The sequence below is a fragment of the Schistocerca piceifrons genome, chromosome 11, assembly GCF_021461385.2.
Source record: "Schistocerca piceifrons isolate TAMUIC-IGC-003096 chromosome 11, iqSchPice1.1, whole genome shotgun sequence".
Classification (NCBI taxonomy): domain Eukaryota; kingdom Metazoa; phylum Arthropoda; class Insecta; order Orthoptera; family Acrididae; genus Schistocerca; species Schistocerca piceifrons.
Window position 1 is genome coordinate 30532999 of NC_060148.1, and position 26316 is coordinate 30559314.

The 26316-nt window shown below is 45.5% G+C and overlaps 1 protein-coding gene and 1 pseudogene across 1 annotated transcript in view; both read left to right on the plus strand.

The window, feature by feature from the left end:
- LOC124720446 (coiled-coil domain-containing protein AGAP005037) overlaps window positions 1-26316 on the plus strand; it is a 992798-nt gene that overhangs the window by 306658 nt on the left and 659824 nt on the right. The window lies entirely within an intron of this gene.
- On the plus strand, window positions 10781-10898 carry LOC124720588 (annotated as a pseudogene).

Here is a 26316-nt window from a genome sequence, read left to right on the forward strand (position 1 = left end):
AGACAACCGGCGCCCACGCTTACGTCGGTGGTTCCTCGACTGCCAGAAGGGGTTCGGCAAGGGGTCCGCACTGCCGCCAGATGAACAGAATGCCAGTTTAAGCAAGAAACGGACAGACTTCCACTACTGGCTATGAAAACTGCTACACCAAGAAGAAATGCAGATCATAAACGGGTATTCATTGGACAAATAGATTATACTAGAACTGACATGTGATTACATTTTCACGGTATTTGGGCGCATAGGTCCTGAGAAATCAGTACCCACAACAACCAACTCTGGCCGTAATAACGGCCTTGATTCGCCTGGGCATTCAGTCAATCAGAGCTTGAATGGCGTGTACAGGTACAGCTGCACATGCAGCTTCAACACGATACCACAGTTCATCAAGAGTAGTGACTGGCGTATTGTGACGAGCCAGTTGCTCGGCCACCATTGACTAGACGTTTTCAATTGGTGAGAGATTTAGAGAATGTGCTGGCCAGGGCAGCAGTCGAACATTTTCTGTATCCGGAGAGACCCGTACAGGACCTACAACTTGCGGTCGTGCATTATCCTGCTGAAATGTAGGGTTTCGCAGGCATCGAAAGAAGGATAGAGTCACGGGTCGTAACACATCTGAAATATAACGTCCACTGTTCAAAGTGCCGTCGATGCGAACAGGAGGTGACCCATACCAACACGCCGGGTGATACGCCAGTATGGCGATGACGAATACACGCTCGCAATGTGCGTTCACCGCGATGTCGCCAAACACGGATGCGACCATCATGATGCTGTAAACATAACCTGGATTCATCAGAAAAAATGGCGTTTTGCCATTCGTGCACCCAGGTTCGTCGCCGAGTACACCATCGCAGGTGCTCCTGTCTGTGATGCAGCGTCAAGGGTAACCGCAGCTATGGTCTCTGAACTGATAGTCCCTGCTGCTGCAAACGTCGTCGAACTGTTCGTGCACATGGTTGTTGTCTTGCACACGCCCCCATCTGTTGACTCAGGGATCGAGACGTGGCTGCACGATCCGTTACAGCCGTGCGGATAAGATGCCTGTCATCTCGACTGCTAGTGATACGAGGCCGTTGGGATCCAGCACGGCGTTTCGTATTACCCTCCTGAACCCACCGATTCCATATTCTGCTAACAGTCATTGGATCTGGACCAACGTGAGCAGCAATGTCGCGATACGATAAACCGCAATCGCGATTGGCTACAATCCGACCTTTATCAAAGCCGGAAACGTGATGGTACGCATTTCTCCTCCTTACACGAGGCATCACAACAACGTTTCACCAGGCAACGCCGGTCAACTGCTGTTTGTGTATGAGAAATCGGTTGGAAACTTTCCTCATGTCAGCACGTTGTAGATGTCGCCACCGGCGGCAACCTTGTGTGAATGCTCTGAAAAGCTAATAATTTGCATATCACAGCATCTTGTTCCTGTCGGTTAAATTACGCGTCTGTAGCACGTCATCTTCTTGGTGTAGCAATTTTAATGGCCAGTCGTGTAGTAGCAAAAGTGTAATAAATTGCAGCTGCTTGCGTGTGAGGCTTGCCTCCATCTCGGAAGTGTAATCTACTATCTTTTAAATGTTGATCTGTAAGTTTGGAAAGTGCTGTTTCAGGATCGACACGAGACAGAGTGGACTTGAGCTAGTAGCGTCGGCGGCGCGGCAGAAAGCTCTCTCCGCCACTCGCCTGAGGCGTGAGGTCGGCAGCGCACGCGCTGACTCAGCCGGTCACGGTCAAGAGTAGCGTTAAGCGTTAACAGCGGTCAGAGCCGACGCAAACTGTGACACGTAGCCGAGGCGTCAGCTGGCGGAGAGAGAGTAAAAAAGAAGTAGTGAGCGAACTAAAAAAAAAAGTCTGCCAGGTGTGCAGGCGTACCGGTTCCCCAGCGACGCAGGTCCTTGCGTCAGGTCCCTGACTGAGGGACTCACTTTCACTGGCTGCCAGCCTCCAGTTTATTGGCCCGCAACTCGCCTGTTTCTGCAGACTACGACTTCATTGCCGCCTTGGCCAGCAGCTGGTGCCCGTAATGTGACCGCGACTGTGACTCGAATACTTTCCGGAATACTAGAATGTACTGCGCATCTACCTGACTGCCACGATCCACGGCTTTTGGGATGTCAGGACGCATCCTGACTTAACCGATAAGGTTTGCCGTGACTCCAGCGTCGAGTGTTCAACACCAAAGTGCCAAAGAAACTGACATATAACAGAACGCAGCATGTCATTCTCAATGGAGAGAAGTCTTCCGAAGTAAGAGTGATTTTAGGTGTGCCGCAGGGGAGTGTCGTAGGACCGTTGCTGTTCACAATATACATAAATGACCTTGTGGATAACATCGGAAGTTCAATGAGGCTTTTTGCGGATGATGCTGTGGTATATCGAGAGGTTGTAACAGTGGAAATTTCTACTGAAATGCAGGAGGATATGCAGCGAATTGACGCATGGTGCAGAGAATGGCAATTGAATCTTAATGTAGACAAGTGCAATGTGCTGCGAATACATATAAAGAAAGATCCCTTACATTTAGCTACAATATAGCAGGTCAGCAACTGGAAGCAGTTAATTCCGTGAATTATCTGGGAGTAGGCATTAGGATTGATTTAAAATGGAATGATCATATAAAGTTCATCGTCGGTAAAGCAGATGCCAGACTGAGATTCATTGGAAGAATCCTAAGGAAATGCAATCCGAAAACAAAGGAAGTAGGTTACAGTACGCTTGTTTGCCCACTGCTGGAATACTGCTCACCAGTGTGGGATCCGTATCAGGTAGGGTTGATAGAAGAGATAGAGAAGATCCAACGGAGAGCAGCGCGCTTCGTTACAGGATCATTTAGTAATCGCGAAAGCGTTACCGAGATGATAGATAAACCCCAGTGGAAGACTCTGCAGGAGAGACGCTCAGTAGCTCGGTACGGGCTTTTGTTGAAGTTTCGAGAACATACCTTCATCGAGGAGTCAAGCAGTATATTGCTTCCTCCTACGTATACCTCGCGAAGAGACCATGAGGATAAAATCAGAGAGATTAGAGCCCACACAGAGGAATACCGACAATCCTCCTTTCCACGAACAATACGAGTCTGGAATAGAAGGGAGAACCGATAGAGGTACTCAAGGTACCCACCGCCACACACCGTCAGGTGGCTTGCGGAGTATGGATGTAGATGTAGATATAGACATAGGCATGCATATTCAAATACAGAGATATGTAAACAGGGAGAATACGAAGCTGCGGTCCTCAACACCTATGTAAGACAACAAATGTCTTGCGCAAATGTTAGATCGGTTAGTCCTGCTACAATGGCGGGCTGTTAAGATTTAAATGAGTCTGATCGTGGTGTTATAGTTGGCGCACGGGTGATGGGACACAGCATCTCCGAGCTAGCGATGAAGTGGGGATTTTCCCGTAAGACTATTTCACGAGTGTATCGTGAATATCAGGAATGCGATGAAGCATCAAATCTGCGACATCGATGCGGCCGGAAAAAGATCCTGCAAGAACGGGATCGACAAGTACGGAAGAGAATCGTTCAATGTGACAGAAGTGCAACCCTTCCGCAAATTGCTGCAGATTTCAGTGATGGGCCATCAAGTGTCAGCGTGTGAACCATCATGGATATGGGATTTTGGAGCTGAAGAAGCACTCGTGTATCCTTGATCACTGGACGACAGAAAGCTTTACGCCTCGCCTGGCCCTGTCAACACCGACATTGGACTGTTGATGACTGGAAACACGTTGCCTCGTCGGACGAGTCTCGTCTCAAATTGTATCGAGCGGATGGGCGTGTACGGGTATGGATACAACCATGTGAATCCGTGGACCCTGCATGTTAGCAGGAGACTGATGAAGCTGGTGGAGGCTCTGTAATGATATGGAACGTGTGCAATTGGAGTGATATGGGGCCTCTGATACGTCTAGATACGACTCTGCCAGGTGACACGTACGTAAGCATCCTGTCTGAACACCTGCATCCATTCGTGTCCATTGTGCATTCCGAAGGACTCTGGCAATTCCAGCAGGACAACGCGACAGCTCAGACGTCGAGAATTGCTACAGAGAGGCTCCAGGAGCACTCTTCTGAGTCTAAACACTTCCGCTGGACACCAAACTCCAGAGACATGAACATTACTGAGCATATCTGGGATGCGTTGCAACGTGCTTTTCAGAAGAGAGCTGCACCCCTTCGTAGTCGTACGGATTTATGGACAGCCCTGCAGGATTCACGGTGTCAGTTCTCTCCGGCACTGCTTCAGACATCAGTCGAGTCCATGCCACGTAGTGCTGTAGTACTTTTGCGTGCTCACGGGGGCCCTACAGAATATTAGGCAGGTGTACCAGTTTCTTTGGCTCTTCAGTGTAAGACTGCGTTCGCAGTTGCACCGACAGTAGTCGTTAGACACCTTCGCCAGAGATCAGCCGATAAGATCGGCCCACAGCGTGGCTCATAGTGCGTCCGATCTCCTTCGTCAGTTTTTAGCAGGTTAGGTTACGTTATGCTAGAATCTACTGTATGCATGAAGTAGGCTAGATTCTAACCTCTTACGGTGGGGTGGATACCACGGCGCCTCTGTCCTTGGATACGAGTGCTGCAAAGCGGCTTCTGCTATTAAAGACACGGAGAAAACTCGTGAATGGGCTTCCCTGTCTCGTAAAGAGCGTGGCGAGTACTATGTACTCTGTCCTCGGTTATCGGAAGAACCAGAGAAGTTTTACGAATATATGAGATGACGGGAGGAATGTTCTATTACATGTTGTTGTTGTTGTGGTCTTCAGTCCTGAGACTGGTTTGATGCAGCTCTCCATGCTACTCTATCCCGTGCAGGCTTCTTCATCTCCCAGTACCTACTGCAGCCTACATCCTTCTTAATCTGCTTAGTGTATTCATCTCTTCGTCTCCCTCTACGATTTTTACCCTCCACGCTGCCCTCCAATGCTAAATTGGTGATCCCTTGATGCCTCAAAACATGTCCTACCAACCGATCCCTTCTTCTAGTCAAGTTGTGCCACAAACTTCTCTTCTCCACAATCCTATTCAATACCTCCTCATTAGTTATGTGATCTACCCATCTAATCTTCAGCATTCTTCTGTAGCACCACATTTCGAAAGCTTCTATTCTCTTCTTGTCCAAACTATTTATCGTCCATGTTTCACTTCCATACATGGCTACACTCCATACAAATACTTTCAGAAATGACTTCCTGACACTTAAATCTATACTCGATGTTAACAAATTTCTCTCCTTCAGAAACGATTTCCTTGCCATTGCCAGTCTACATTTTATATCCTCTCTACTTCGACCATCATCTGTTATTTTACTCCCTAAATAGCAAAACTCCTTTACTACTTTAAGTGTCTCATTTCCTAATCTAACTCCCTCAGCATCACCCGACTTAATTTGACTACATTCCATTATACTCGTTTTGCTTTTGTTGATGTTCATCTTATATCCTCCATTCCGCTCAACTGCTCTTCCAAGTCCTTTGCTGTCTCTGACAGAATTACAATGTCATCGGCGAACCTCAAAGTTTTTACTTCTTCTCCATGAATTTTAATACCTACTCCGAATTTTTCTTTTGTTTCCTTTACTGCATGCTCAATATACAGATTGAATAACATCGGGGAGAGGCTACAACCCTGTCTCGCTCCCTTCCCAACCCCTGCTTCCCTTTCATGCCCTTCGACTCTTATAACTGCCATCTGGTTTCTGTACAAATTGTAAATATCCTTTCGCTCCCTGTATTTTACCCCTGCCACCTTCAGAATTTGAAAGAGAATATTCCAATTAACATTGTCAAAAGCTTTCTCTAAGTCTACAAATGCTAGAAACGTAGGTTTGCCTGTCCTTAATCTTTCTTCTAAGATAAGTCGTAAGGTCAGTATTGCCTCACGTGTTCCAACATTTCTACGGAATACAAACTGATCTTCCCCAAGGTAGGCTTCTACCAGTTTTTCCATTCGTCTGTAAAGAATTCGCGTTAGTATTTTGCAGCTGTGGCTTATTAAACTGATTGTTCGGTAATTCTCACATCTGTCAACACTTGCTTTCTTTGGGATTGGAATTATTATATTCTTCTTGAAGTCTGAGGGTATTTCGCCTGTTTCATACATCTTGCTCACCAGATGGTAGAGTTTTGTCAGGACTGGCTCTCCCAAGGCCGTCAGTAGTTCCAATGGAATGTTGTCTACTCCGGGGGCCTTGTTTCGACTCAGGTCCTTCAGTACTCTGTCAAACTCTTCACGCAGTATCGTATCTCCCATTTCATCTTCATCTACATCCTCTTCCATTTCCATAGTATTGTCCTCAAGTGCATCGCCCTTGTATAGACCCTCTATATACTCCTTCCACCTTTCTGCTTTCCCTTCTTTGCTTAGAACTGGGTTTCCATCTGAGCTCTTGATGTTCATACATGTGGTTCTCTTATCTCCAAAGGTCTCTTTAATTTTCCTGTAGGCAGTATCTATCTTACCCCTAGTGAGACAAGCCTCTACATCCTTACATTTGTCCTCTAGCCATCCTTGGTTAGCCATTTTGCACTTCCTGTCGATCTCATTTTTGAGACGTTTGTATTGCTTTTTGCCTGCTTCATTTACTGCATTTTTATATTTTCTCCTTTCATCAATTAAATTCAATATTTTTTCCGTTACCCAAGGATTTCTATTAGCCCTCGTGTCTATTACATACTCGAGATAATTAGTGGTGACCTTGAAAGCAAGTTATAAACACTCTGTTTCGCTGTATTTATTTGAAGTTGTCCAGACGTAGTCACCTAACCTTCAATGACTGTTATTTAGCGCACAGTGTAAGACAAGCACAAGATACTCTGAAAACCCACAGCACTTAAAAAGTGTAAACACATACCGTAATCATATTTGCGGAGCACTTCATATTAACAGAATCACACACTGCTAGTAAGCAGTAATAATAATTTGTAGACAACTAATGACAACCTACCACAAAAAGATGCAGTGCAGTAGCCGTAAGCACATAAGATACGGCACCCTTTTCACTTGAACAAATTATTTCTTAAGATTATAATCTATGCCCAAAATTTCCAATAAAGATTTTACATGTTTCAGGTACGGTATTTTCATCCTCAGCATGCCACAAATTCACTCTTTCTTGGACTGAGCTTATCAGTTTGTCACGCTCCATATTTCGTATGTGAGGACGCCGATCGATTTGACCTCAGACAACAGACTAATTTGAATTTCACCGATTGTGCCCGAAATCTGTACGTTCGAGAGACACAGGGTAACAATTATTGAAATATATGAAAAAAAACGTAAATTACTTACAAACTACGGCGTGCACGCACTTCATTCAACACGTAAACGTCACGATAGATGAAACTTCCTGGCAGATTAAAACTGTGTCCCCGACCGAGACTCGAACTCGGGACCTTTGCCTTTCGCGGGCAAGTGCTCTACCATCTGAGCTACCGAAGCACGACTCACGCCCCGTTCTCACAGCTTTACTTCTGCCACTATCTGGTCTCCTACCTTCCAAACTTTACGCCGGCCGCGGTGGTCTAGCGGTTCAGGCGCTCAGTCCGGAACCGCGCGACTACTACGGTCGCAGGTTCGAATCCTGCCTCGGGCGTGGATGTGTGTGATGTCCATAGGTTAGTTAGGTTTAAGTAGTTCTCAGTTCTAGGGGACTGATGACCACAGATGTTAAGTCCCATAGTGCTCAGAGCCATTTTTGAACCAAACTTTACAGAAGCTCTCCTGCAAACCTTGAAGAAGGAGACGAGATACTGGCAGAAGTAAAGCTGTGAGTACCGGGCGTGAGTCGTGCTTCGGTAGTTCAGATGGTAGAGCACTTTCCCGCGAAAGGCAAAGGTCCCGAGTTCGAGTCTCGGTCGGGCACACAGTTTTAATCTGCCAGGAAGTTTCATATCAGTGCACACTCCGCTGCAGAGTGAAAATCTCATTCTGGTCACGATAGATATTTGGATTTAGTTTACGACATGTTCAATATGCCTGCCATCATTGGCCATGTTGTGGCGCAGACGAAAAGCGAAATTCTGCATTACCTGCTGTACCTGGTTCAAATGGCTCTGAGCACTATGGGACTTAACTTCTGAGGTCATCAGTCCCCTAGAACTAGTTAAACCTAAGGACGTCACACACATCCATGCCCGAGGCGGGATTCGAACCTGCGACCGTAGCCTTGCTGTACTGTCGGAAAATCGATGCTGTCGATTACTGGAATGACATCATCTTCCAAAACCTTCACACACCTGTTCGTCAGGGTAGAGGTCAGGAGCGGAGGGCGTTGTAAAATGAAACGTAATGAAGTGGAATGGACCCAGTTCATTCCTGTAATGATGATAGAGTGGTGTCTACGTAGGGCTGAGCAGCCCCAAGAGGGGTTGCCGTCTGGTCATCAGAGGGGCAGAGGCTAGAGGCCGAGGTCTGAAGCTAAGAGAGCGAGGAGCTGTTTCCGAGCCGCCCTCGCCGCTTCCGGCCGCGTCCCCACGTGATCACACGATTAGTCTCTGATTGGAGGGTCGATTCCGCCAACACGCCTTGCTAGTAGCGTACCCCCGTCAGCGCAACCAACCCGTGGGACTTGAGTCTGACCGAGGAGCACGTGGCAGGAATGTGCCGACCGTGGTCTTCCGGCCAGCACCTTCCACCACAGTGTGCCGAACATTATGCATGGAAAATTTATTTAATAAAATTTTGTCGGCAATGATTCCTCTTGGGGGGTCTCCTACCTGCACACACCGTTCGGTAGTCACCGTGCCATCAAGGAATATCGCACCGCTTATTCCGTGACTGGACACTGCATACCACACAGTCACCCGTGACTTCTCCAACGCGAAATGTAGATTCTCAGTCCACTAAATGCGCCATTTCTGATTATTGATTAACTCATACAACCGCCCATCATGCCCCACGGCCAACCGTGCAGCTAGAACGTCGTAACGCAAACCGTTCAGAAGTTATGACGATTTTATTTCGTATAGCTCAACTATTATCAAGCCGTAAGATCGACTGTAGTATGGCCGCGCACGTTGTAGCGTACTGATTTGGAAAGATGGGCCGTGTCCGACCTCGTCGGCCGAATCCACCGATATCGCTGCCACTGTGACCACAGCCTAAGAGTTGTCGTATCGTATAACGCTGCTGTGCTTCGCGAGAAAAAGGAGCATTTGGATGTCGACGTCTCTATCGCGCACACACTGCAATAGCCAGCTGGCAGTAGTGAAGTCGTGCAGGTACCACCCCCCCCTTCCCCCCCTCCCCCTCCTCCCTCACGAATGTTTCGCAAGGCCAGCTCACGCCCGGTAACCCGTCTTGGGTGCCAGTCCGCACTTTCGCGGAAATGCCTCAGTCGCTGCTGCTACGGGCGAAGTGCCCGGTGACGTCATCGGCACAGCGTCTGGATAGAAGTTGACTCGTCCGGCAGGTTGGTTGGCACGGGGGTGGAGAGGGGCCCAGTAGAGTGGAATTAATTGTAGAGTGTCGCTAAACTGCTGTGTCGGGTGATTTCTACATTGCCGGCCATTCAAGCTGCAACGCCACGAAAGCTGCAAGCAAGACACGTGAGATAGGCGTGAAGTGTGGAACATCCTCATCCACTTGTTGCAGAATCTTGGAAGATATTTGTTGTGACTTGGCAAGACAGGCACAATGAGAGGAAGCCGAAAGGCACGCGTTAAGCTCACGCAGATTGGCGTGAGGTCTGGAACAGTTAAAGGAATTAATAGTAGCAAATATAGTACGTAGTTGATGTAATACTTAACTTTAATCCACAATTGTAGAACATCTCTCTTGACGGTACGTGTTATAACCACAATATAAAATAATATCAAATGCTATGGCGCCTTGCTAGGTCGTAGCAAATGACGTAGCTGAAGGCTATGCTAACTATCGTCTCGGCAAATGAGAGCGTAATTTGTCAGTGAACCATCGCTAGCAGAGTCGGCTGTACAACTGGGGCGAGTGCTAGTACGTCTCTCTAGACCTGCCGTGTGGCGGCGCTCGGTCTGCAATCACTGACAGTGGCGACACGCGGGTCCGACGTATACTAACGGACCGCGGCCGATTTAAAGGCTACCACCTAGCAAGTGTGGTGTCTGGCAGTGACACCACAATATTCTGGCCTAAAACGTAATGATGTATCCCGAACAGAACAATTCCTCTCCATGCCAACCAGCGTCGATTTGGAAAACACAGACCATGTGAAAAACGAGGCCGTCAGGTGGGTGCAGTACTTTGCGATTTGCGAAAATCATTTGACGCAGCACCAACATTACGCTAATTATCAAAAGTACTGTCGTGTGGAGTATCAGACTAAATTTGTGACTGGACTGAGGATTTCGTGGCAGGCAGGACGCAGCATGTTTTCTTTGATAAAGAGCCACCGACAGCTGTAGAAGTAACTCCGGGTGCACCCCTGGGAAATGTGTTCTGTTGCTGTTCGCGTTATATATTGATGATCTCGCGGAGAACATTACTAGTAAGCTCAGACTTTTCGCAAATTATGCAGTTATCTGTAACGAAGTACAGTCTGAATGAAGCTGTACAAATTTTCAGTCAGATCCGATAAGATTTCAAAGTGGTGCATTAATTGGCAGCTTGCTTCAAATGTTCAAAAATGTAAAATCGTGCACTTCACAAAACGAAAAGAACATAGCAACCTGTCGATACACTATTAGTGAGTCACAGATGGAATCTGTAGACTCATACTAATACTTGGGTGTAACAGTAGTGACACGAAGTGGAACGATCAAATAGCCTCAGTTATGGATGAAGCAGGGCAACGGCCTTGCCGCAGTGGATACACCGGTTCCCGTGAGATCACCGAAGTTAAGCGCTGTCGGGCGTGGTCGGCACTCGGATGGGTGACCATCTTGGCAGCCATGCGCTGTTGCCATTTTTCGGGGTGCACTCAGCCTCGTGATGCCAATTGGGGAGTTACTCGACCGAATAGTAGCGGCTTCGGTCAAGAATCCCATTATAACGACCGGGAGAGGCGGTGTGCTGACCCCACGCCCCTCCTATCCGCATTCCCCCTAAGGATGACACGGCGGTCGGATGGTCCCGATAGGCCACTCGTGGCCTGAAGACGCAGTATGGATAAAGCAGGTAGCAGACTGATGTACTGCTGGATACCTCTCCTTGTCAATAAAGTCCCAGCTAGCGTCACGACGGGGTCATCACTTGTCGTTCCCATAGACGATAGTTTGAACAGCAGGCGTGATGCTTCTGACGTATTAAAGGCAATGGCTGTTCCATATCTTCTAAGGCTGTGTGACGGTATCTTCCAACAAGATAACGGCAGACCGCACGCTACCCGCCTCTGCACAGAGGGTGTCGTGCTGCCGCCCTGTCCAGACCTGTCAGCCAATGACCACAGCTGGCCACAGAGAGGCTGGCATGCATCCATTCACCACACGGCCGGTGGACCCTGGCATAACACAGCTGGAGCAACACCGAATTACGTAGCCGTCTCTGCCATCCCAGTCCAGTTACTGTGTACAAAATGTACATCTGAGGATGTACAGCATTGTATGGTAGTGAAACATGGACTGTGGGAAAACCGGAACAGAAGAGAATCGAAGCATTTGAGATGTGGTGCTATAGACGAATGTTGAAAATTAGGTGGACTGATAAGGTAAGGAATGAGGAGGTTCTACGCAGAATCGGAGAGGAAAGGAATATGTGGAAAACACTGATAAGGAGAAGGGACAGGATGATAGTACATCTGCTAAGACATGAGGGAATGACTTCCATGGTACTAGAGGGAGCTGTAGAGGGCAAAAACTGTAGAGGAAGACAGAGATTGGAATACGTCAAGCAAATAATTGAGGACCTAGGTTGCAAGTGCTACTCTGAGATGAAGAGGTTAGCACAGGTAAGGAATTCGTGGCGGGCCGCATCAAACCAGTCAGTAGACTAATGACACAAAAAAAATGTGACTCCCTCCACAGACCTGAATCACCCAGACAATTTAATCGACGATTCTTCCTACGTTGCTGTCCACACACATTAAGTGAACTTCCGTTACCTCCTGCCGACCTGTATTGCAGTTTTAGTGACCAGCGTCGTATTTATCGATTATAGGTACACGAGTGTTTGGTTTGGCCCGTCATAACTTCCCTCAGCTTTATAATAGGATACGTGCGTCCACACGATGCCTTTTTTTCTGTTCACGTTAATTTCCGACAGCGCCAGTACGCATGCGCATTTGTGCATGCGTGATTTCGTAAAAATCGTAAGGCCGTGCGTTAAGCGCATTGCTCCGCGCCTTCGGTGGGGATCATTGCGCATTTTAGCAGACGCCAGGAAACTGCTGCGCATCTGTGTTTCATTCTGTGGTGCGTTGAGGTTATGCCGCGAAGCGATTCATGTGTCGTAATATTTGTTTACTCCAAAGGAAGCGTGCTTAAATTTATAGATGAAAACAGACAAAGAAAAACCTTACGGAACGCCACTTTTAAAGATTATTTGAATAAAAATTTGACTCCCTGGGAATCAAGTATTAGATAAAAGTATGCGATCGTATTTCTGTAAAGAGTAAGACATAGTAACTTTTGAAGTAGGAAAGCAGAGAAGAATAAGGCAGAAATGTATGAAAAGTTTAAAAGAAAGCTGTGGGCGAATACCCATATGGCGACTTAATACCACAGCTTTGGAGCCTGACATCTGAAGAAAAGAAATGATGCGGTACGTGTAGCTCATCAACAAATTCCTAGAAATGAAGGACGTTGATACAATTTTTAAAACGCGATCTCCGTTCTAGTGGATTTGGCGTCTATGAAATTTCCGTATTTCCCGAGTCCTAGGGTGTTAATCTATATATAATCTTTCATGATTAAAGTTGTGTAAATAACTTTTCTGTAAAATAAAATACAAATGATGGAATAGAAAGTTATACTGAAGCCCCAAAGACACTGGTATACGCATGCGTAATCAAATACAGAGATATGTAGACAGACAGAATATGGCGCTGCGGTCGGCATCGCCTACGTAAGACAAGTGTCTGGCGCGGTTACTGCTGCTACAATGGCACGTTATCAAGATTTAAATGAGTCTGAACGTGGTGTTATAGTCGACGCACGAGCGTTTGGACACAGTATCTCCGAGGTAGCGATGAAGTGGGGATTTTCCCGTACGACCATTTCACCAGTGTACGGCGAATATCAGGAATCCGGTAAAACATCAAATCTCCGACATAGCAGTGGAAAAAAAAATCTGCAGGAACCGGATCAACGAAATGCAACCCTTCCGCAAATAGCTGCGGAATTCAAAGCCGGGCCATCAACAAGTGTCAGCGTGCGAACCATTCAACGAAACATCATCGATATGCGCTTTCGGAGCTGAAGTCCCACTTGTGTACCCTTGATGACTGCACCACACAAGGCTTTACGCCTCGGCTGGGCCCGCCAACACCGACATTGGACTGTTGATGACTGGAAACATGTTACCTGGTCGGGCGAGTCTTGTTTCAAATTATATCCAGCGGATGGACGTGTACAGGTATGTAGACAGATTCATGAATCCATCGACCCTGCATGTTAGCAGAGGACTGTTCAAGCTCATGGAGGCTCTGTAATGGTGTGGGCTGAGCAGTTGGAGTGATATGGGACCCCTGATATGTCTTGGTACGACTCTGACGGGTGACACGTACGTTAGCATCCTGTCTGATCACCTGCATCCATCCTTGTGTATTGTGAATTCCGACGGACCTGGGTAATTCCAGCAGGACAATGCGACACCCCATACATCCAGAATTGCTACAGAGTGGCTCCAGGAACACTCTTCTGAGTTTTGGCTACAAATGGAATAAATATTCACTAAATGACTCGCTAAGATCACGTTTAACGCTCACACTGGGTACGACGTTCACAGAAGAGCTCTCACAACAGTACGGAACGCTCATTGGCTATTGGTGAATGCATGACGTAACTGCGCAGAACGAACCTAAAGTTGACCGCCATCGTTTGCGACTCCAACTGTTGTTGTTGTGCTCTTCAGACCAGAGACTGCTTTGATGAAGTTCTCCATGCTACTCTATCCTGTGCAAGCCTCTTCATCTCTGTGTAACTACTGCAACCTACATCCTTCTGAACCTGCTTAGTGTATTCGTCTCTTGGTCCCCATCTACGATTTTTGCTTCCCACGCTTCCCTCCGGTACTAAACTGGTGATCCCTTGATGGCTCAGATCCCAATTCCATTCAGTACCTCCTCATTAGTTACGTGATCTACGCATCTAATCTTCAGCATGTGTAGCACCGCATTTCAAAAGCTATTCTCTTCTTGTCTAAACTGTTTATCGTCCATGTTTCACTTCCATACATGGCTACACTCCATACCAATAGCTCCAGAAACGACTTGCGGACAATTAAATCTTTCCTTGATGTTAACAAATTTCTCTTTTTCCAAGAAAGCTCTACATTTTATATCCTCCATACTTCGACAATCATCAGTTATTTTGGATCCGAAATAACAAAACACATTTACTTCTTTAAATGCCTCATTTTCTAATCAAATTCCGTGAGCATCACCTGATTTAATTCCACTACGTTCCATCATCCAAGTTTTGCTTTTGTTGATCATTTTATATCCTCCTTTCAAGATACTGTCCATTCCGTTCAACTGCTCTTCCAAGTCTTTTGCTGTCTGTGACGACTCCAACTGTAGCTAACGAAATGTCTTATCAGAGCACTTCCCCACACAGAAAGTCTAAAATCTCTCTGTGACCTCCTCAAAATTTGCAAACAAAACGTTGTCGTTGTACGTATTTCTCGGATTTCTGTATTAGATAGGTACTTCTTTATGTACTGTCGCTAATAACAAGCAGATAAGGGTATCTATAGCAGACCACTTGCACAGAGGCAACATCTGGACACGAGAACGCCCATGCGTAAACGCGTGCCCTCCACAAATGTGTGTGCCCTGCTATTCCCACGTATCTGCGATTGCTCAGCCGGCCGTTGTGGCCGAGCGGTTCCAGGCGCTACAGTCTGGAACCGCGCGACCGCTACCGTCGGAGGTTCGAATCGTGCGTCGGGCATGGATCTGTGTGATGTCCTTAGGTTAGTTAGGTTTAAGTAGTTCTAAGTTCTTAGGGACTTATGACGTCAGATGTTGTCCCATAGGGCTTACAGCCAGTTGAACCAGAAATCAATATGTTGTCTCTCTTAGAAAATGCGTTTGAGACCGTTTGCAGAAAACCACTCAATATACCTCAAATGACATTACTTACCATTCCTCTACTACTGTATCTATGTTCAGGAGGGTAATACGGAATGCCGTGCTGGATCCCAACGGCCTCGTATCACTAGCAGTCGAGATGACAGGCATCTTATCCGCACGGCTGTAACGGATCGTGCAGCCACGTCTCGATCCCTGACTCAACAGATGGGGACGTTTACAAGACAAGAACCATCTGCACGAACAGTTCCACGACGTTTGCAGCAGCAGGGGCTATCACCTCGGAGACCATGGCTGCGGTTATGCTTGACACTGCATCACAGGCAGGAGTGCCTGCGATGGTGTACTCGACGACGAACCTGGGTGCACGAATGGCAAAACGTAATTTTTTCGGATGAATCCAGGTTCTGTTTACAGCATCACGATGGTCGCATCCGTGTTTGGCGACATCGCGGTTTACGCACATTGGAAGCGTGCATTCGTCATCGCCATACTGACGTATCAGCCGGCTTGATGGTATGGGGTGCCATTGGTTACACGTCTCTGTCACCTCTTATTCGCATTGACGACACTTTCAACAGTGGACCTTACATTTCAAATGTGTTACGACCCGTGGCTCTACCCTTCATTCGATCCTTGCGAAACCCTACATTTCAGCAGGATAATACACAACCGCATGTTGCAGGCCCTGTACGGGCCTTTCTGGATACAGAAAATGTTCGACTGCTGCCCTGGCCAGCACATTCTCCAGATCTGTCACCAACTGAAAACGCCTGATCAATGGTGGCCGAGAAACTGTCTCGTCACAATACGCAAGACACTGCTCCTGATGAACTGTGGTATCGTGTTGAAGCTCCATGGGCAGCTGTACCTGTACACGCCATGCGAGCTCTGTTTGACTCAATGCGCAATGCCAGAGGTGGTTGTTCTGGGTACTGATTCCTGAGGATCTATGCACCCAAATTGCGTGAAAATGTAATCACATGTGAGTTCTACTATAATATATTCGTCGAATGAATACCCGTTTATCATCTGCATTTCTTCTTGGTGTAGCAATTTTAATGGCCAGTAGTGTAGATAGGTACTTCTTTATGCACTGTCGCTAGTAACAAGCAGATAAGGGGATCTATAACAGACTACTTGCGCAGAGGCAACATCTGGGCACGGGAACACCCATGCCTTCCACAAATGTGTGTGCCCTGCTATTCCCACCAATCTGCGATAGCTCAGGAGGAAAGAGGCAAGGTGTAGACGTACCGTAAGACTGATTGTGACTGCCGAACAGGTGTCTGCCGAGCAGCCAGTGACGGAGGAGCGATGTTGTCGTTACCGCCCGCCGCCTTTGATGTCGCCGGCCGCTATTTCGGCAAGGCCAGTCGCCGCAGGCGGAACAGAATGTGTCTCGCCTTGGCAGTCGCACGGAGAGGTTCCCTGGCCTAGCCGCCGCCGCCTCTCGCCCCTAATTGGCCAGACACTTCCCAGCGCTCTCCCTCGCTCTGCTGGTCGCACTCCGAGCCGCCGTGCCAACTGCAACCGGGTTTCTCGCCGGGTTTTCCTCGCCAAACTGTTTCCACACTGTGTCGACAGTGCGCCGCGACAACAGAACTGATTACGCGACAGATATCTCAGTATCGCGCCCTTCACTAAAACGTCGCCGCAATTTCCTTGCGAAAGAATTCAGAAAGCTGTACTTCATACACCACTGAAGAGCCAAAGAAACTGGTACACCTGCGTAACACCTTGTAGAGCCCGCGCGAGCACGTAGAAGGGACGCAACACGAGGTGGCTTGGACTCGATTGATGTCTGAAATAGTCGTGTAGGGAATTGACACCATGAATCCTGAGAACTGTCCACGTTGCAAGGCATCCCACATATGCTCAGTAATGCTCATGTCTGGGGAGGGGGGTGGGGGGGGGGGGGGGGTTGGTCGCCAGCGAAGTTTTTAAACTCAGAAGAGTGTTCCCGGAGCCACTCTGTAGGAGTCCTGGGCGTGTGGGCTGTCGCATTGTCATGCTGGAATTTCCCCAGTCCGTCGAAATGCACAATGGACACGAATGGATGCAGGTGTCCAGACAGGATGCTTACGTACGTGTCACCTGTCAGAGTCGTATCCAGACGTATCACGGGTCCCACATCATTCCAACTGCGCACGTTCCACAGCATTACAGATCCTCGACCAGCTTGAACAGTTGCCAGCTGAAATACAGCGTCCATCGATTCATGAGGTTGTCTCCATACACGCACACGTCCATCCACTCGAGACAAGTTGAAACGAGACTCGTCCGACGAGGCAGCATGTTTCGAGACACTAACAGTCCAATGTCGGTGTTGACGGGCCCAGGCGAGGCGTAAAGCTTTGTGTCGTGCAGTCATCGAGGGTATACGAGTGCGCCTTCAGCTCCGAGAGCCCATGTCGTGGTCATCTCCCATACTGGTCGATGCAAGTTTATCAAAAAAAGAAAAAATAAGTTTGAAGGGACACACCAACTTTGACGCCATGTTTACAATCACAGTATAGGGACGTCAAATAGCTGGAGCGACGCCAGCGCACCAAGCTGTTACATTTCACATTGCTGTGAACAGAAGACGAGCGACTTTTACGATCAGCTCTACGGCGAGGCTCTAGATTTGATCATATCTATTTGACGAGAGGCGAGATCTGACAAAGTTCCCTATTACACCATCAAATTTCTTTGCCATAAATATTTGAGATGCCAACTTTGACAAAGAGATGTGATAGTGTAATACATCTCTATATAGTTGGTGCTCCGACTTAGACATTTGTTGTGCCGTGGTACCAACATTCCAATATCGTCGTCGTAGAAGGCGACCGCCTGTGATTTCCACCACTTTTCTACGCTGATCTGTAGCTCGCTGTCAGTGCTGAAATGCTGTCCCCATACCCAGCGGTCATTACGAGCAAAGTGATGAAAATCAGCTGGCCAGAGTGGGCATGCGGTTCTAGGCGCTACAGTCTGGAACCGCGAGGCCGCTACGGTCACAGGTTCGAATCCTGCCTCGGGCATGGATGTGTGTGATGTCCTTAGGTTAGTTAGATTGAAGTAGTTCTAAGTTCTAGGGCACTGATGACCTCAGATGTTAAGACCCATAGTGCTCAGAGCCATTTGAACCATTTGATGAAAATCAGAGAAAGCCAAGTCGGGGCTGTGCATGGTGGATGATGTAACACTTCCCATTTAAAACGCTGCAGGGGTGTCTTCTGCCCCTGCAGTATGTGCCCGAGAATTGTCACAGAGAAGGAAACGCCTGACATTTACGTTATGTGGGCTGCATGACTTCAGGCGGAACTCCTCAGCAGTACTTCACGCTTGGCGGGAGACGCTATTGTTCTAGGCATCTTTACGTGTTCTCTGTGCGCTCAGGACTGAAAAGTGCGACGTGGCGCGATACACAGGTGTACTAGAGACACTGCCCAACATATCTGTCCAAAGTTTCAAAAGATTTTCACTGTGATTTTAATTTCATGACCGATCGGAGGTAAAAAAAAAAAAGCCTTCGTACTCAGGAGTTTGATTCCGTAAAGAGTCGTCGGGGAAACATTGGTTTGGGGGGGGGGGGGGGAGGCGGCGTGAGGAGGCAAGGTTGTGTTGGTGATTCAGACGAAGAGGCGTTTAAGCATTCTCCTCGCACTTTATACGCGAACTATAAGAAACCTAGTATGCGATAGAGCGGGATGTCCCTTTTCCCAAACTACAAGGAGGGGTTTTTTTTTTTTCAGAGCGTAGAGGCAGATGTAGATGGATTGTTCGGCTGTGTTCCAGCCCTGCTGACAACGTCGTCGACGAAACGTAAGATGGACGACTTCGTCCCTCTGTATAATTTACAGACATTCCTCGACAGTTCATGTGCTCGCACAATGCGGTGAACAGCACATACGATTGTTGCCTCTTTTCTTGCCGCAAGTTTGAATTCGCAATTGGGTAATCACCCAGTGGCATTCAAACGGCGTACCGTCGTATTAAACGCGTTTAGTACCAGCTACAGCTCTACAACTTGACCTTCGTGGTGTTAACTGATGCAGTCCCCGTTTTTATGTCCCTACTGTTTGTTCAAACAGCCGTCGAGGAGAGAGTGACTGTTTAGACACCCTGTAGCAGTCACGTGCCACGGATCGCCGCGATACGGGAACCCTGTGTCCTTGTGTAGTATGTCCGTTCGCGACCAGGAACTGGCTACCAGGAGAGAGGGAAAAAAAATACCACTATTTAGGCTTCACCAGCGCCAGTCCGGGCTACAAAAAAGTCACTCACAAACACATGTGTTAGTAGTAAAAATGAGATGCCATCATATTTTTTCTTCCTCATTTTCCTTTTCTTCTGCCTTTTACAGATTAGGCCTCTCGACTTGTCCTCCGTTCCATCTTCTAACTAGCGCTCCTACGTCCATAGGGCCTTCTTCGTAATCCTTGTTTCTTCCACTCGTTCGAGATGTTCCATCCAGTTTTCTTTATGCTCTTATACTAGCTGACTACTCGGCTGTGCCCTGGTTTGTATTTATTCCAACTAGTATCGCCTGTGGTCGAAATTCGACCAACCGAGTCAATCGACCTGATGTGTGATAAAAAATGTAAGCTATCTTAAAGTGACAACACGTGAAACTGTATCTGAAATTTCATCCTCAGAACTGACCAATAGCAAATGCTGCATTGTAGCTACCACTATTGTTGACATAATTCTTTGATTTCTCTTTAATTGTTAGGTCATTTAAAGTGAGACCGCGGCACAGTGCTTAAAAACTAACTTTTGCGTTAGTAGCGGCGAATTAACTTTTGCCTTATGACAACACAAAAATGGTTCAAATGGCTCTGAGCACTATGGGACTAAACATCTAAGGTGATCCGTCCCATAGAACTCAGAACTACTTAAACCTAACTAACCTAAGGTCATCACACACATCCATGCCCGAGGCAGGATTCGAACCTGCGACCATAGCGGTCGCACAGTTCCAGACTGAAGCGCCTAGAACCGTTGGGCTACACCGGACGTCTATGGCAACACAACGTGAATACCGTTGTATCGCATAATCTCAGATGCGAAGTGATTTGCGTTGTAAATCCATCAAACCGCAGTTATAGCTCTCAAAATTATTTGGAATTACGTTCAGTGCATATTTAAATGTATCTTTCAAATTATCATTATCAACGCCCGCATTATTCCTATTACTTTGTCGACGCAATAATTGTCTGTCTCTACCGCTCAGTCTTTCAATCCGATCCGTCAACGTTATTCTCCGAGGCGTAGCTCAAGACAAATATACTTTCAGTATAATAAAGGAAGTCGTAGCTATTCAAACCGAAGACACTGAAAATTAGCAGCACTTCAAATTTTATTATGACGGCGGAGAACAAGCGCAAAGTTAATTCCGTTTATTCTTCGACAAAGGTAATTGAAAAAAAAGACGCTAATGAACAATGTTGCTTCCGATGGCATCGTGATTGCTGCGTTTTGTTTCCCACTACTGACAACATTAACGAAGTATCATTTGTGGCATTGTAGTTGCCCGGTATGCGTGTGTTACTCCAAACGAATATCTGCAACATTTAAACTTGAAAGCTACTAGAACGCGATGTCACGAAACAATGTTACTTTCGCGTGCCATTTCTACCATATGATATGCAGCGCAGAAGTTGGTACCAGTTCGATTTTCGATGTTGCACGTATTGTAGATTTTTAATGCAATAAAGAACATCTTTCCTTTTACCATTCAGTAACAGTTTCGCACACACATTATGTTTTCTTCTTGCACATCTATGGCAAACATCCTTTCATATAGTATGGCTCTGAGCACTATGGGACTCAACTGCTGAGGTCATCAGTCCCCTAGAACTTAGAATTACTTAAACCTAACTAACCTAAGGACATCACATCCATGCCCGAGGCAGGATTCGAACCTGCGACCGCAGCGGTCGCGCGGTGCCAGACTGTAGCACCTAGAACCGCTTGGCAAATTCCGTCGACTTTCATGTAGTTTAGTTGGCTACTTGTGCAGTTAATATAAAAAAAAATCGATATTTCAATTTTCGTGTTCACGTATTAATATTATGATGATTCTATTAGTCAGCCTCCTCTTTCCCTCTGTCTCCCTCTCTCTTCTCTGCCCATGTGCTTCTACCCTTTCTCTCTGTCTACCTCCTACACTCCCATTCTTTGTCTATTTGCTACCCCCCTATCTCTGTTGGTTTCCACCTCTTTCTTTCTCTATGCGTCTCCTCGTCCATTCTCTGTGTGCCGCACACTGATCTAATTTTGTAGGTTCATTCAGCGGCATACGGGGACTCTGTCTGCTAAATGTTTTGCCAGTAGTTAGTATCGTACAAGTTATGAATTCGAACGCCACGCACGGCGTGGCAGGTTTTGACGCATATCAGTATTTACGACGTCATATCTTCTGAACTATGTGCTGTGCAATGACATAATTTTTCCCAGATATTCATTGCTATATGCCGACGGCCTTTGAGGTAGCAAGTTGAGACGAACTGTTTGATACGGGACACTTGTGGTCTACCAAGTCGGGGAACTACCTCCAACTGGCCTACAAAAACTAAGTAAGCTACAGCGCATGCGCGACGAGCGAGTTTTTCAATGCTCTCGCGCTCTCTTCGCACGAACCATTAGTTCTAGAGAAAAAAACGAATAGGACCCTTTTTGTAGGAAATTTAATATAGTTTAATTTTGTACTGCGACACGTTTTCGCTGGAGGGTGCGGTTTTCGAGTTCTTCAAGTAAAAGGTACAAAAGTGGTATTAAATATGTTCTATCTCGGAAACCATTCGGAATAGGGCATACGTCCATATGAAGCTTTTTGTTCAGAATCACTAATACTATCACCCCTCAAACCATGTACCTTTCCTCCTGACTCACCCTGTACATGAATATCTTTTTTTTAATGAAATTTAGCCTATACGGCGTCCTAGCTACATCTTGGAAATTAGTGTGTTCAGTCCGACAGGTCCGACACACAAGAAAGTTTTAGTAAAACTTCAAATCACGATTCTTCGTCAAGTAATTCTGGATATTAGCATGGTCCAAAAAAAAAAAAAAAAACAAAAAAAAAAAAACCAGACACGACGATTTTCAGATTTATTACTAATATATATTTTGCCACTGACTGCAAAAATATTCAGTTCTTGTCTAACGTTATCGTTACGGGTCATGTCGAACGTAGTGCAACCTTTAATGCTCTTAAAGATTTCATTTTAGCCGCCTGCACATGGTTAAAATCTTTTCTCTTCATAACGTAGGGTTCACAGGCATACAGCAGAACAAGAGCAGCCATTACTTCATGGTATTTCATTTTCTCTCCCTTCGTGCATTTCTCAGTATTCTGTTTACGGTGCCACATATAGTCTGATATCTCCCTAATTTAATATTTACATCATTATCTTCGTTAAAAGAAATATAGCTCCCTAGACGGTTGAAGTGGTGGTCTTCAATTGCAATTTTGTTTCGTACTGGTTATTCTTCGTAGAACCGTATTGTCTTACTTTTATTTACGGTCTCGGTTGTATTTACTGCTGTATTAAAAATATAATGTGTTGATTTTTGTATTTCGTATTCAGAAAAATAGGATCTCAAAATCCAACAGATGCAGAAATAGTTGGTGCTGTGGAACAGGTAGGCAGTAGAGCAGGTTTAGCAATCTCTGGGGAGGGAACCATTTATGACTAACATAAAAAATGGATACTGAAGAGAGAGAAATTCTAATAGCCTTCAAGTATCTAAGGGAGATAGCTGAAGCTAATGGATGTGAAGAACCATGACTTAAATCAACGGACTTCCGAACTGAAAAGAGCAGTTACAGTTAAAAAGTGCATATTAAGAAATGCAAAAATATGCAATACGATTATCAAACCAGAATGCCTCTAAGCAAGTGAATGATTGGCGCTCAGTTCTAATTTAGAGACACTAGAAATATTAAGTAGATGAATTTTAGATACAATATGACAAAAACAAGCCTGGATATTAAGAAACAAAGATGCAATATGTCGAATAAAAAAATATCAAAAACAATAAGGAAAGGAGGTCTGATATTTTTTTGCGCATTCATATCTAATGAAAGCCGAAAGGGCGAGAAAACAGATCTGTAACTAGCTCCAGTGAAAGAAATCAACAAGAATCTGGAACTGAGGAGCTGAAAGAAATTTAGAATTGGGCAACTTAAGAACAGAAGAATCAGAAAGAGATATTTCCACAAGGAAAGCTTAAAAGGATTCCAAGGGGGCCCCAGCAGTAAGAGAACAGGTTTGAATTGGTTTGAAGAATGAAAAAACAGAGAAGGTGAAGCGATGAAAGGACATTGTAGGGAGAGAAAAAACCTTTCATCCATTATGCATGTGGAACACAGCGGCTGTGGGGAATAAAGGTTATCAGAAATGATAGAAACCAGTCGTCTTTTGCGATTGTAGCGTTTTTATTTATTTATTTATTTTCTATTCTTTTTTTTCTAGTGCCCGTTTCAAGTCGCCTAGCGACGCATCATCGAATGGTTTACAGTTCTTAGTAGCATTATGGTGGCACTGTGTAGTTTTTTACCTTCTGTAAAGTAGTTGGGGGCCGTTTAGTGGGGGCACGGTTTGTGAATTGCTGTGTAATGGTCAGATGTGGAAAACATAAACAACGTTGTACAAGGTGATTTTTGCACCTATGGTAATCCCATTACTATTGGTAATCGCAAGTCAGATTCCACAATGCTACACGAAACACTAAGAAATGTGTACCATTTATTGCTGATGAGTCACTAGGCAGCTTGCAACCGCTAACTGGAACACAAAAAGTGTACCGCGAGGCAGCTGTCGGTATGGCTAACTGTTTGTAAAGAAGTTTCAGAGTGTGCGCCACACGTTACCGTCATTACTACACGTTACTATGCGAGTTCACTTTCTTCCCATGTGAAGAGTTGTTCAAGAATATAATACCAAGAACGCGGTGAATGAACTTCTCTCCATAACCTGATACTCCCCGTAACGCAAAAGTTGCAGTGCTTGAGGTGGCCTGTGACATTTGACTTCCACTTCACGTTTCGATCAATGTAAATAGCTGAGAATTTAGAATATTCTGATCCATCCATTTATTGATTTACCCTCGTGCATTATTTCTAGTAGCTTGCTCAGGCTTTGTGCAGTGCTGAATTATGTGTATTCTGTTTCATGTAAATTCATTGGTAAATCATTAGCAGTGAACTAGCCTTTAATTTGTAGGAAAATGTTATTCACATTCGCAAAAGTGAAAGTTTCTGCGTTGGGTGTGGCCTATAATACTTCCGTCGTCTGCAAAGAGATATCCCTATCTTGTATGTATTGTTTATCTGTAGAACAAGAACAAGAGTGGACCCAATATCGACCCCTGTGGTACATTCGAATACGCTGTTTCGTTGTGCGCACTCCGTCAGTTCGTTATAAAAACTCTACTTCCTTTTAGTTACACAGACGAAAACCACTTATCAGCAAATACGTAATACTGCACCATAATATTTTAACTTCTCTGGGAGAAAATGACTGAACTGTTACGTGGGGTGCCATAAGGCTTTAAAAACAGTGACAGCTCGTATGTGATTTAGTTGCGCTATGTTACTGATTAGCGCAGGTACACAATGACCCATAATATGTTGCTCCACTAGGTGCCGGTCTATCGGCAAGAACTTACATGCATGTCTGAAATAACAGACACTTTTAGTGATCCATCGCTGTACGAAATAAATAGAAATTAATTCGCTAGCTGCTAATTGCTTGATATGAGCTGTATTAGGTGCTAGCGAAGCGGCCACAGCTTCTCTCGCATAGACTGTATGGTCTGCAAAAAATTTTTTTCCTTTAATCAAATTTTTATGTTGTTCACAAGTTGGATCAGCTTCTAAAATCTTCACGCTAAATAAAGCCAAAAAAGCACGATCTTTTTCGAACGTACTGACCAAAAAACGATTGTGGTAGCTGTAATCCACGGTTTTTGTTAACCGTGCCTTTTGCGTTCTTGTCGTGATATTTTCGTCCTCTGACGCGTATTTCTTTTGTATCCAACTGAGAAGTGAGTTACGCCGGCCGAAGTGGCCGAGCGGTTCTAGACGCTACAGTCTGGAACCGCGTGACCACTACGGTGGCAGGTTCGAATCCTGCCTCGGGCATGGATGTGTGTGATGTCCTTAGGTTAGTTAGGTTTAAGTAGTTCTAGGGGACCGATGACCTCAGAAGTTAAGTGCTATAGTGGTCATAGTCATTTGCCATTTGAACCATTTGAGAAGTGAATTACAGATTTTCAAAGATTTAGCTTCAAAAACTTTGTAATATAGTGAAATATTATCTTAAAGATTTGCGTCGCCTATTTCACTCCGTGAGGGGTTCAATTTCCAAAACAGGGAAACACTTGTAACCGAGAAGGCAAATACAAATTTTCATAGATTTAACTTTGAAAAGGCTTTGATCCACTGTTTTGATCCCTTAGGAGTGCGGTTTCGAACAACCCTTTGTTAAACAGTCCCTGCAGTACAAGATCCACGCCCTCTGCAGATTTCAAGTTTCTACCCTTAGTCGTTCGGTCAGTGAATCAGTCTGGCCCTATTTCGCCCCCTTAGGCGTCGAATTTGTAAAAACAGTGGAACAAGTGTTTTTTCATTTCCAACCGAGATCCAAATAATAATTTTCATAGATTTAGCTTTAAATTGCTTTCACAGTAAAATATTTTCGTAAAACGTTTCGCCCGCTGTTTCCCCCTCCTTAGGCGCTGAATTTTCGAAAACAGTCATTGCGCATTTTTTTATGTGTAACAGAGAAGCCAAATAAACTCCATAGGAGTTGAATTTCCAAAAAACAGTGAAGCACGGACTTTTTTATTTGTAAGCTAGGAGCCAATTTTCAAAATTTTCGTTGATTTAACTGTAAAAATTCTTAGATAAGGCAATATTTCATAAAACATTTCATCCTCTATCTCAGCTGCTTAGGGGACTGAATTTCCAAAAATGCTGACACATCTATTTTTTTATTTTGTAATCAAGAAGTCAGATATCAGTTTTAATAGATGTAGCTTTAAAACTACTTCAGCAGTTCTTTAATAACGATTTATTTTCGAAAAAAGATGCATCCGCTATTTCTTCCTATATGGGTTTAAATTTAAAAAAAAGCTC